General features: G+C 37.1%; 1 protein-coding gene across 5 annotated transcripts in view; it reads right to left on the reverse strand.

The window, feature by feature from the left end:
* LOC150108908 (uncharacterized) overlaps positions 1 to 12066 on the reverse strand; it is a 295478-nt gene that overhangs the window by 83326 nt on the left and 200086 nt on the right. The gene's annotated exons all lie outside the window — the stretch shown is intronic.

Genomic DNA, 12066 nt, shown 5'->3' on the forward strand with positions numbered 1-12066 from the left:
TCATTGTGTCAGTTGCTTTCTCTAAAGACTCAAAAAATTCCTCCACTTCAACCCTAGTAGAACCTTCTGTGAGACCACAGGCACAAATAAGTCTCATTGTCCAGTTCTTCATTCTCATATTTGCCCACATCACTCTACTTGAGACCGCCTGCCATTCAAGAAGTGTTGTATTTAGTGTTGAATACTATGGCTACAACTTCTTTTCCTTGATTGTTATTGCCTGAATATAACATTTTGTATTTATTGCTCAGAAAGATCTCACCAGTTTTTGCCTTTTTTGTTTCAGTCACCCCCTACCATGTTGATCTGGTACTTATCTAATTCTTCAGCTAGCTCCATTTCTTTGCCATTCAGGCTTCTTATGTTGATAGTACCAATCTTTAACTCTGGTGATGTTGAGTTGGGGGGTCAGATTTGTTCCAGTAGCTGACTTTTCGCTGTTCGCTCTGGTTCCGTGGTGAAAACAACAGGGGCCTTGTTTAACCAGGCGATGCCCCAGCCGGCATGAAATTTTGTCATGTTGTACCATCATTTTGTATTTTGGTTTAAGCTAATAAGAATAAAATTTGGTCGGCTAAATCCCAAATTGGCAGCCCATCCTCATTCGTTCAGTATCCAGGTAGATACCCAACAGGGTGCACCACGAGAAGGGGAGGATTGGACATTAGGTCAGAAGGCCTGGTTGGTTCTCCGCATTCCTTTAAAGGCTATGTGGAGGTCTCTTCTCAGAGCCTTTAAAGGAATGCAGAGAACCGACCAGGACTTTTGACCTAATGTCCAATCCTCACCTGACCATTGTCGTGGTTGCAGATGTATGACTTGTGATCAGCAACCATCTGCCTAGAGGCAGATGGTTGCTGATCTTTCTGTCTGTCCAAAGTACGCTAGATTACAGGAACTGATAAAGCTCATCTTTTGTAGAATGAATAGGGTAGCAATGCTGTGTGTAGGTTGTACCTTTTTAAAATCTTGGCTATTTTCCTGATGTACCATGGATGTAGGGTGATGGCATTTCTAAACTCTTTCTGAAGAGATGACCGGGGATGGGGGAGGAAACGATTATTTTTTTAATACTATGATCGCTGTAGCAATTGGAGAGGAAGGTGTTGTGTATGTGGCCGAGCTCGGTTGCAAGGACAGTTCCACTGGAACAAAGATTGTGGGCTCTGTTGGTTAGCATTTTAATAATGCCATATTGTTGAGTGGGATGGTGGTAGAAGAGTTTGTGAATGTATCTGCCTGTGTGTGTAGTAGGTTCTTTTCTTTTTCCATCGTAAACTGGAAGTTTACGATTGAAAAGGAAAAGAACAATAGTTTACCTTTCCTAGACACCTGAGTTTACACACCTTCCTAATGATACACTTTCCTTCACTGTATATAGAAAACCTACACACACAGGCAGATACATTCACAAACTCTCCCACCACCACAGCATTTCTGAACTCATTTACATTAACATTTATGATGATGACATTTTAGAAATGCCAACATCATACCCTACATCCATGGCACATCGGAAAAAATAGCCACGATTTTAAAAAAGTACAACCTACACAGCATTGCTACCCTATCCATTCTACAAAAGATCAGCTCCCTTCCTCTGTCAGTGCCTGGAGTTTATAAAGTACCCTGTTCCTGTAAGCTGGCGTACTTTGGACAGACAGGCAGATCAGTAACCATCTGCTTGGAGGAACACAAGTCATACATCTGCAACCATGACTATGGTCAGTCAGGCCTGCCTGACCATGTTTTGGATACAACCCACAGGATCTCTTGGAAAAAAACCACCATGCTCCATCACAGTAAATTCAAAAAAGAGAGACTATTTTTAGAATCAGCAGCAGCTCTCAGAAATCAACCAAATCTAAATAAATATGGTTGCATTAAGCTTCCTAAGATTTGGAAAACACTAATCATCAGAGATCCCACCTACAACTGCGCTCTACCTAGATAGGATTTTAGAGTCACCCATGTGGTTGGCTTAGTATTGTGTGGTATTTGTGTATATGTTACATTAGTTTTTTTGTAATCCCTGAAGATGTCTCAGTGACCGAGATGAAATATTAAATTCTGTTTTAATCCTTTCTGAGTGCTGTATTCAATCCATTAAGCCTTCAACATGATGTCCTCACAGCACTTAAGTTTCAACACACAGTTTATCCTCATCACTATACTTGATAGTATTTGCTATTCAAAAAGATTACCTTCATGTTTAACATTGAACAGTATGACTAATTCTTTTATTCCCTGATCATTATTGCTTAAAAAACATCCTGTATTTAACAAATACAGGATGTTTTGTTACAAATATAAAGAAGACAAAAATTGCAGGCTAAGCAATTATTATGGGGGGGACTTCAACTATGGGGACATGTGATATCTGTTTTGGTCTTCTTTGTATCAGTTATGGTAACATCAATTATGTCAATGTGATACTTCTATGTTGAGTGACTTAAATCCTGCTAATGGATCCAAGGCAATATTAAAATTGCATGTACACAAATGCCAGAAGTATCAGAAAAAAAGGAGAGGAGTTTTTAGCATTGGTCAGCTTAACTTAGCCAAAAAATACGGGTATCAGTAAGACGTTGACAAAAAATGATATAATTACAGGATAGCATAAAGGATATTGTATTTTCAAAAAGGAAGAACAGAGGGAATAGGATGTAGGGTATTGCTGAAGAACTTTAACCAACAAAATTAGAAATTAAAGAGTTTCAGCTCTGGGGAAGATGGTTCATTTAAGGCTATCTGGTGCGAGATAGATGACAACAGGACAAAATATATTGTTGATTGTAGCAGTTGTGGATTAAGCAGGCTGGGGCCCCTGGCAGTAAACTTCATAGGATTCATAAAAAAAAGGGTTTATAAAATTTATAGGATTCATAAAAAAAAGGGTTTATATATGTATATGCTACAAAGAGAACTAGGGCTTTACTATAAAAAAAAAATTAAGCACACACAATGTGATTTAATATTTTTATTTCAAAACATTGCAATGATTTTTTTATAATAACATCAAGCTCAGGGGCCACTAGCAGCCACCAAGTGCGATATTTGCTTGATCTGCCTCTGGGTTGCTGCTAATAGACCAAGGGATTGACAGGAAGATACTCCTAAATAAATCCAGTATAAGTCTGTAGGATTCCTTGCTGTAATAAATTTGGTATTAAAATCAGCATTAAAAAGACAAAATGAATGCAACTAGGCAGAAACACTGAAAGCATCAACTACATCTTGAATCCTAATTATAGAACAAAGAAAAATATTTCCACTATTTATGCACAATTTTTAGTGAAGATAGGAAATCATCATCATCATCATCAAATTCCTGCCATGTACCCTCAAGGGGTGTACAGGATATGACAGTACTACATGAAAAAATTACATCATTACTAACTTCCTATCTACAATTTTCCTCCAAATCAGTCTGTTACTTGTCAAGACTCCAACATTATCAGATCTTATATTTCTATCGTCTAAGGCACTTTGTACTGTATCAATCCACCTATATCTTGGTCTTCCTCTCGGTCGTTTTCCTGCCAACCTGGCAGAGAACACTTGTTTTGCTAATCTTTCCTCTCCCATTCTATTTAAGTGACCATACCACCTGAGATTAGCTCTGCTAACACATTCCTGGATGCTGACAATGTCAAGTTCTTTCCTAATATCCTCATTTTTAATATGATATTGCCATTGATGCCATCTGTTCACGCCTCTAATCTTTCTCAGGACTCTCATATCTGCAGTCTCTAGTCTGGTCAAGTGTTTTACTTCTGACCCAGCTCTCAGATCCATAAGTTAAAACTGGTTTGAACACTGTCTTGTATACAGCTAATTTAGTGTTCCAACTAATTTCTTTTTTATTCCATATGAATTTATTCAATTGACTTCCCACCATACCAGCTTTGCTGATTCTGTTGTCTATTTCTATATTTAATTTACCATCTTCAGTAAAAATCGTGCCTAAGTAGCTGAAATGTTTTACTTGTTCCACAGGTTCTCCATTCACAACACGGTTGACATTTTCAATGATTCTGCCTATGTTCATTGTCTGTCTTTTTATTGCTGACCTTCATACCATATCTATTACAACATCTATTCAATTTAGTCAGAGAATCTTGCAGACTTGTAGCAGATTTATTTAGAAGTATAACATCATCCGCATAAAGCAAAGAGCTGACATTAACATCTCCAATTTTGATATCAGGTTTAATACCACATTCCTTCATAATGTGATCAATATAGATAATGAATAACAGAGGGGATAATGTACATCCTTGTCTCACACCAGATTTAACATTAAACCATCTTCCTGTACTTCCTTCAATTCTAACTGCTTACTTACAACTCAAATAAAGTATTGCTTGATATAATGCCCCATTGACACCATATAACTGCAGCGTATTGAATAGCTTCTCTCTTGGCACCTTGTCATATGCCTTTTCCAAATCGACAAAACTTAAATACAGATCTTTGTTATATTCCCATGCTTTCTCGACTATTTGTCGTAAAGTGAAGATCTGATCCTGACAGCCTCTATTTGGCCTGAATCCAGCTTGTTCTTCCACAATTCTTCTCAACCGTTTCTCAAGTATACTTGCATAGATCTTGCCAGGAACACTCAGTAGGGAAATACCTCTGTAATTCTCACATTCAGTTTTATTTCCCTTTTTATATATGGGTACTATGAGAGCTCTACTCCAATCATCAGGAATTCGTCCCTATGTCCAGGCTTTCTGAACTATGCAGTGCAGCCACTGTAAGACTCTTATACCACCATGCTTCAGCATTTCTGGTCGAATATCATCTACTCCTGCTGCCTTTCCACATTTCAAGCCTTTGATGGCTTTGTCTAGTTCAAGTATGGATATGTATTCCTGACTGCATGCCTGGTTAGTGTTTTTTATCACTGTGCTGTCATCACTGCTTGTTTCATTTAGCAGTTTTTCAAAGTAATTACCCCATACTTCAAGGATATCTTTTTCTCCTGTTTTCATGTCACCTTTATCATCTCTAATTCCTTTTACAGCACTCTTTCCTCCATTCCTAAGCTTCTTCAACAACCTCCAGAATATTTTGCCACCTTCTTGATATTTATTTTCTATATTCTTGCCAAAGTCCTCCCATGACTTTTGTTTAGCTAGTTTTACACACTCTTTAGCTTTCTTACATTTGTCTCTGTATTCTGTAAGAGTAAAAGCTGACTTATTTGCTAGGAACTTTTGATATGCTGTCTTCTTTTCCTTCACTGCCTCTTTAACTTCCTGTGTCCACCAGGGAGTTCTGATTTTTTTATCCTTGCACACAACCTCACCACATGCCTCTCTGGCAGAATCAATCAATGTTTTCTTCAGAGTTTGCCACTGAATCTCCAAGGTTTGATTCCTGTTCTCAAACTCTTTCATTTTTTCTTCAATAATCTTTGTGTATTTTAGTCTACAGTTCACATCTGAGAGCTGTTCAACTTTTATTCGCTTTAAAACTTTCTTACATGTTTTTCTTTTCAATATGAAATTTAATTTTATCCTGCTCAAGACTAAATAGTGATCACTTCCAATTTCAAATCCTCTGTACACTCTGGTGTCCTGCACCCAGGAGAAAACATCACTATCAACAATAACATAGTCAATGAGACTTTTCTTATTCCTAGCCTCTTCTCTCCATGTGAATTTGTGCACATTTTTATGTTGGAACATGGTGTTAGTAATAACCAGTCCATGTCCTGAGCAGAAATCCAACAGATATTTGCCATTATTATTAGCTTTGCTCTTTTCTCCAAATTTTCCCAAAATATTTTTGTATGTCTCACAATCATTTCCTACTCTGCTATTTAGATCCCCAACAAGGACCAACTTTTCCTTTTTCATTGTGTCAGTTGCTTTTTCTAAAGCCTCAAAAAATTCCTCCACTTCTACCTTAGTTGAACCTTCTGTGGGACCATAGGCACAAATAAGTCTCATTGTCCAGTTCCCCATTCTCATATTTGCCCACATTACTCTACTTGAGACTGACTGCATTCAAGAAGATTAGCCTCGTATTTTGTGTTGAATACTATGGCTACTCCTTCTTTTCCTTGATTGTCATTGCCTGAATATAACATTTTGTATTTATTGCTCAGAAAGATCTCACCAGTTTTGGTCTTTTTTGTTTCAGTCAGCCCTATTATGTCGATCTGGTACTTATCTAATTCCTCAGCTAGCTCCATTTCTTTGCCATTCAGGCTTCTTACATTGATAGTACCGATCTTTAACTCTGGTGATGTTGAGTTGGGGTTTGTTTTCAGATTTGTTCCAGTAGCTGACTTTTCACTGTTCGCCCTGGTTCCCTGGCGAAAACAACGGGGGGGCCTTGTTTAACCGGGCGACGCCCCAGCCGGCATGAAATTTTGTCATGTTGTACCATCATTTTCTATTTTGGTTTAACCAATAAGAATACAATTTGGTCGGCTAAATCCCAAATTGACAGCCCATCCTCGTTCGTTCAGTATCAAAGTAGATACCCAACAGGGTGCACCACGAGAAGGTGAGGATTGGACATTAGGTCAGAAGCCCTGGTCGGTTCTCCGCATTCCTTTAAAGGCTATGTGGAGGTCTCCTCTCAGTTATACAGCTTTGACCCTTTGGAAATAGACAGCAGAATTAGCAAAGCTGGTAGGAAGTCAATTGAAAAATTTATATAGAATAAGAGAGATTAGTCAAAACACTAAGCTAGTTATAATATACAAGATAGTGTTCAAATATGACAGTTCTGAGAAAGATGGCATCAATGTCAGTATCATTAAAAATGAGGCTATTATGAAAGAACTTGACATTGTTAGCATTCAGATATGTGTGTCAGCAGAGCTAATCTCAGGTGATGTGGCCACCAGAATGGGAGAGGAAGATCAAATCTAGGTAGATGATACTGTAAAAAATGCCTTAGAAGACAGAAAGTAGGATCTGATTGAAATGTTGACAGATAACAGGCTAATCTGGAGGAAAACTGTTGATAGGAAGTTAGCAATGATGTTACTTTTTGTGTAGTATTATCACAAGATCCTGTAACCCCCCCCCCCTGCAGACTTGTACCGGATTTATTTAGAAGTATAACATCATCCGCATAAAGTAAAGAGCTCAGATTAACATCTCCAATTTTGATATCAGGTTTATTTGCACTTTCTTTCATAATGTGATCCATATAGATAATTAATAACAGAGGGGATGATGTATGTCCTTGTCTGACAGAAGATTCAACAATAAACTATCTTCCTGTACTTCCTTCAATTCCAACTGCTGACTTACAACTCAAATAAAGACTAAGTATTGCTTGATATAATATCCCACTGACCATACAACTGTAGCGTTTTGCATAGCTTCTCTCTTGGCACCTTTTCTAGATCTACAAAACTTAAATACAGATCTTTGTTATATTCCCATGATTTCTCAGCTATTTGTCATAAAGTGAAAATCTGATCCCAACAGTCTATTTGGCATGAATCCAGCTTGTTCTTTACCAAGCTTCCCTTTCACAATCATTTTCAACCGTTTCTCAAGTATCGTCATCCAGTAGCATTCTCTAGCAAGAGGGTTGCAGCAGATGAGCAGCTCTCCTTCATTTTTCTCGGTCTGTCATCTCCGTCATTCTCAAACCAGTCCATTCCACAATGTCAATGAACCACTGTCTAGTTTGTCTTCCACGTTTTTCTTCCCCTCAACTTTCCCTTGTAATATAATTCTTGTCAGATGTCCCAAAGAACCTCTCAGAAGATGTCCTGCAAATCTGGTCTTTCTTTGCATAATATTCTTGAGCAGTGTTCTTTCTATCCTAACTCTTCTTAAAACTTCTTGATTTGATATTCTCTCTGTATAGCTAATCTTTTCCATCGTTCTATAACACCACATTTCCAATGCATTAATTCTTTCCATCTCTCTCTCTTTCTGAGTGTCCATGACTCGTTTCCATAACTGTTGCTTTAACTATTCCAACCCTAACACCTATTTTAATATTCTTGTTTATTAAAATTCTCTTCATTTCCATAAATGCCGATTTAGCTTTGCCTATTCTATTTCTAATGTCCAACTCTGAAGTTCCTTTCTCTGAGATCCAGCTATCTAAATATTGAAATCTTTCCTCCACATTATCTCCTGTTTTTCTGCCCATTATCATTATCTTGGTCTTCTTTGTGTTAATCCTTAGTCCGTACTCTTTACAGGAGTTTTCAATTCTTTGAAGAATTTGTTCTAATCCATTTTCACTTTCTGCCATCACCACTACATCATCTGCATGTCTTAAGTTATTAATGATTCTTCCATTTATTTTTATTCCTCCTTTTACATCCTCAAGTGCCTCTCTAAGCATTTGTTCACTATAAAGGTTAAACAATAATGTTTAACCTTTCTCAAGTATACTTGCATAAATCTTACAAGGAACACTCAGAGAAATATCTCCTGTAATTCTCACATTCAGTTTTATTTCCCTTTTTATATGAGTACTATGAGATCTCTACTCCAATCATCTGGAATTCGTCCCTCTGAATTATGCAGTGCAGTCACTGTAAGACTTTTATACCTCCAAACTTTAGCATTCCTAGTCGAATATCATCTACTCCAGCTGCCTTTCCACATGTCAGGATTTTGATGGCTTTTTCTACTTCAAGTATGGATATGTATTCTTAGCTGCATGCTTGTTGAGTGTTTTTTAATCACTGTGCTGTCACTACTTGTTTCATTTGGCAAATTTTCAAAGTAATTACTCCATACATCAAGGATAGAAAAATCAAAACATGAAAACTGGAGAAAAAATCTTTTTTCTCCAGTTTTCATGTCATATTTATGAGCTCTAATTCCTTTTACAGCACTCTTTCAACAACCTCCAAAATATCTTGCCACCTTCTTGATATTTAATGTTCTTACTAAAGTCTTCCCATCACTTTTGTTTAGCTTTCTTACATTTGTTTCTGTATTCTCTAAGAGCACAAGCAGACTTATTTTCAGGAACTTTTGTTATGCTTTCTTGTTTTCCTTCACTGCCTCTTCGACTTCTTGCATCCACCATAGAGTTCTGATTTTTCTATCCTTGCAAACAACCTCACACATGCCTCTCTGGCAGAATCGATATTTTCTTCAGGATTTGCCACTGAATCTCCAAGGTCTGGTTCCTGCTCTCAAACTCTTTCATTTTGAACACTTAATGGTGATCAGTTTCAAATCCTTTGTACACTCTAGTGTCCTGCTCCAGGGAGAAAACATCACTATCAACAATAACATAGTCAATGATACTTTTTTTATTCCTTGTCTCTTCTTTCCATGTGAATTTGTGCATATTTTTATGTTGGAACATTGTGTCAGTAATAACCAGTCCATGTCCTGAACAGGTATTTGCCATTTTTATTAGCTTTTCTACAAATTTGCCCAACATATTTTTGTAAGTCCGACAATCATTTCCTACTCTGCTATTTAGATCCCCAACAAGGAGCAACTTTTCCTATTTCATTGTGTCAGTTACTTTCGCTGAAGCCTCAAAATATTCCTTAGTAGAGCCTTTTGTGGGCCCGTAGGCTCAAATAAGTCTCATTGTCCAGTTCCCCATTCTGATTTGCTCACATCAGTCTACTTGATATTGTCTGCCATTCAAGAAGTTAGTCTTCTATTTAGTGTTGAATACTATAGCTACTCCTTCTTTTCCCTGAATATAACATTTTGTATTTATTGCTCAGAAAGATCTCACCAGTTTTTGTCTTTTTTTTTTTTTTTTGTCTCATTACCCCTATTATGTCTATCTGATACTTACCCAATTCCTCAGCTAGCTCCGTTTCTTCTCCATTCAGCCTTCTTATACTGATAGTACCAATCTTGAACTTGGGTGATGTTGAGTTGGGGTGTGTTTCAGGATTTGTTCCAGTAGTCGACTTTTCACTGTTCGCCCTGGTTCCCTGGCAACGCCTCAGCTGGCATGAAATGCTGTCATGCTGTACCATCATTTTATATTGTGGTTTAAGCCAATAATGAATACAATTTGGTTGTCTAATTCCCAAATTGCCAGCCCTTCGGTATCGAGGTAGATACTGAAAGGGGTAACAGAGTGCACACGAAAAGGTGAGGATTGGACATTAGGTCAGAAGCCATGGTCAGTTCTCTGCATTCCTTTAAAGGCTATGTGGAGGTCTCCTCTCAATTATACAGCTTTGACTCTTAAGCCCAGATAAAAAATAATTAGCTTAAAAATTATGAACAGTTAAGAGTGATCACTTTCCAAAACTCAGAGATTGGCATGCAGTCTGAGTGACTGAGGTTCATAGAATTTCATATTTCTGGAAAAGATGATCAAATTTGAAGTTGCTGAAATGAAGTTTCATCTGATTCCAAAGAACTCTGTGCCTAGTGTCAATAGCAAGAGAAGTAAGGCCAGACCCGTTGGATTTCAAAAATGTAATAGTCTTAGATTTTAATCAAGGCAGAATGGTCAGTGTGTCCAAAACAGCAAAGATGACATGAGCAAGATACCTGCTGGTTGGCTAATTTCCAAATTGCCAGCCCTTCTTCGTTCGGTAACTAGGTAGATACACAACAGGGTGCACACGAGAAGGTGAGGATTGGACATTAGGTCAGAAGCCATGGTCAGTTCTCTGCATTCCTTATAAGGAAATAGGTGGTAATGTATTGTTTGTAGATGGTAAAAAGAAAGACAGCTGGTTTGAAAGAAGTGTATAGATTGAATTTGTGAAGAATCCATGCTATTTGTCTGGAGGTTTCTTTAAGGTAGTTGGAAGTTTATTTTTCACTTGGTTAGAGTATAATAAATTTAGTTTAATCCTTTATCCAAGTGTAAGCAAACAAAGTTTCCACCTGAAAATATCTTCAGGACTGAGGTAAGGTAGTGCAACACCAGGCAACTCCGAGCAAAGGTGGACCAAACTCTCATCACTCCTTGTCTCAGTACTCCCATAATGCAAAGCACAAGCATGCTTGTGCTTTGCATTATGGGAGTACTGAGACAAGGAGTGATGAGAGTTTGGTCCACCTTTGCTCGGAGTTGCCTGGTGTTGCACTACCTTACCTCAGTCCTGAAGATATTTTCAGGTGGAAACTTTGTTTGCTTACACTTGGATAAAGGATTAAACTAAATTTATTACTTTAAGGTAGTGTATTGAAATTGTTTTCACATTGGATTGTAATCTGGTAGAAGGATGATAACTATCAATACTTATTTGAAGGGTAGATTTATTGTATTCATTGCTCATCAGATGCCTTTAATTTTATTCAGTTTGTCTAACAGAAGGAAATCAGAGGAGCAGATGATATGAGCTCTATGGTCAAGACTTTTGATATATTTAATAAAATTAAAAGCAAGCAGATGAGTAATGGATACAACAAATCTAACATTCAAAATATTACTGATAATTTTCATCCTTTATTTATTTTTTTTTTAATCTATGCAACTTTTACAATTGTTCCTTTGAATTCGAATAGTGTAATGTCATACTTCAGCTGTGACCAAGATATGAGCTAGTATATACACACTTTGATTCATTGCGATTAGTGTTTTGAATGTAGTTAGCAGTCTGTCCCCCTGTTGATGTCCATGTAACATTGGATGAACTATATTGTACATATATTCTATTAAAACTATAAGAGCTGACAATATTGAAGTCCTAAGATAACTGACTCAGTTGGAGTAAAACTGTTAATAATAATGTTAACTTTTCATGAAGTACTACAGATATTCCTCTACATCACTGAGGATACAAATCAGAAATTTCATGATAATAAGTATAGAAATTATGTCATTTAAGAATTGGATTGTAATCTGGTAGAAGGATGATAATTATTTGAATGGTAAATTTATTGTATTCATTGCTCATCAGATGCCTTTAATTTTATTCAGTTTGTCTAACAGAAGGAAATCAGAGGAGCAGATGATATGAGCTCTATGGTCAAGACTTATAAAAACCTTTTGTTTTTCATTAACAAAAAATATTAGCCCCCCCCCCCCCCCTACATTAGACCAAGTGTAATATCGTTAGAAATTTCAGGAAAATATATTTTATTACATAATGTCTTCACTCCACTTCTTAAGAGAAAAATG

This window comes from Typopeltis vanoorti, chromosome 2, assembly GCF_054136105.1.
Source record: "Typopeltis vanoorti isolate ZY-2024b chromosome 2, IOZ_Tvanoo_1.0, whole genome shotgun sequence".
Lineage (NCBI taxonomy): Eukaryota > Metazoa > Arthropoda > Arachnida > Uropygi > Thelyphonidae > Typopeltis > Typopeltis vanoorti.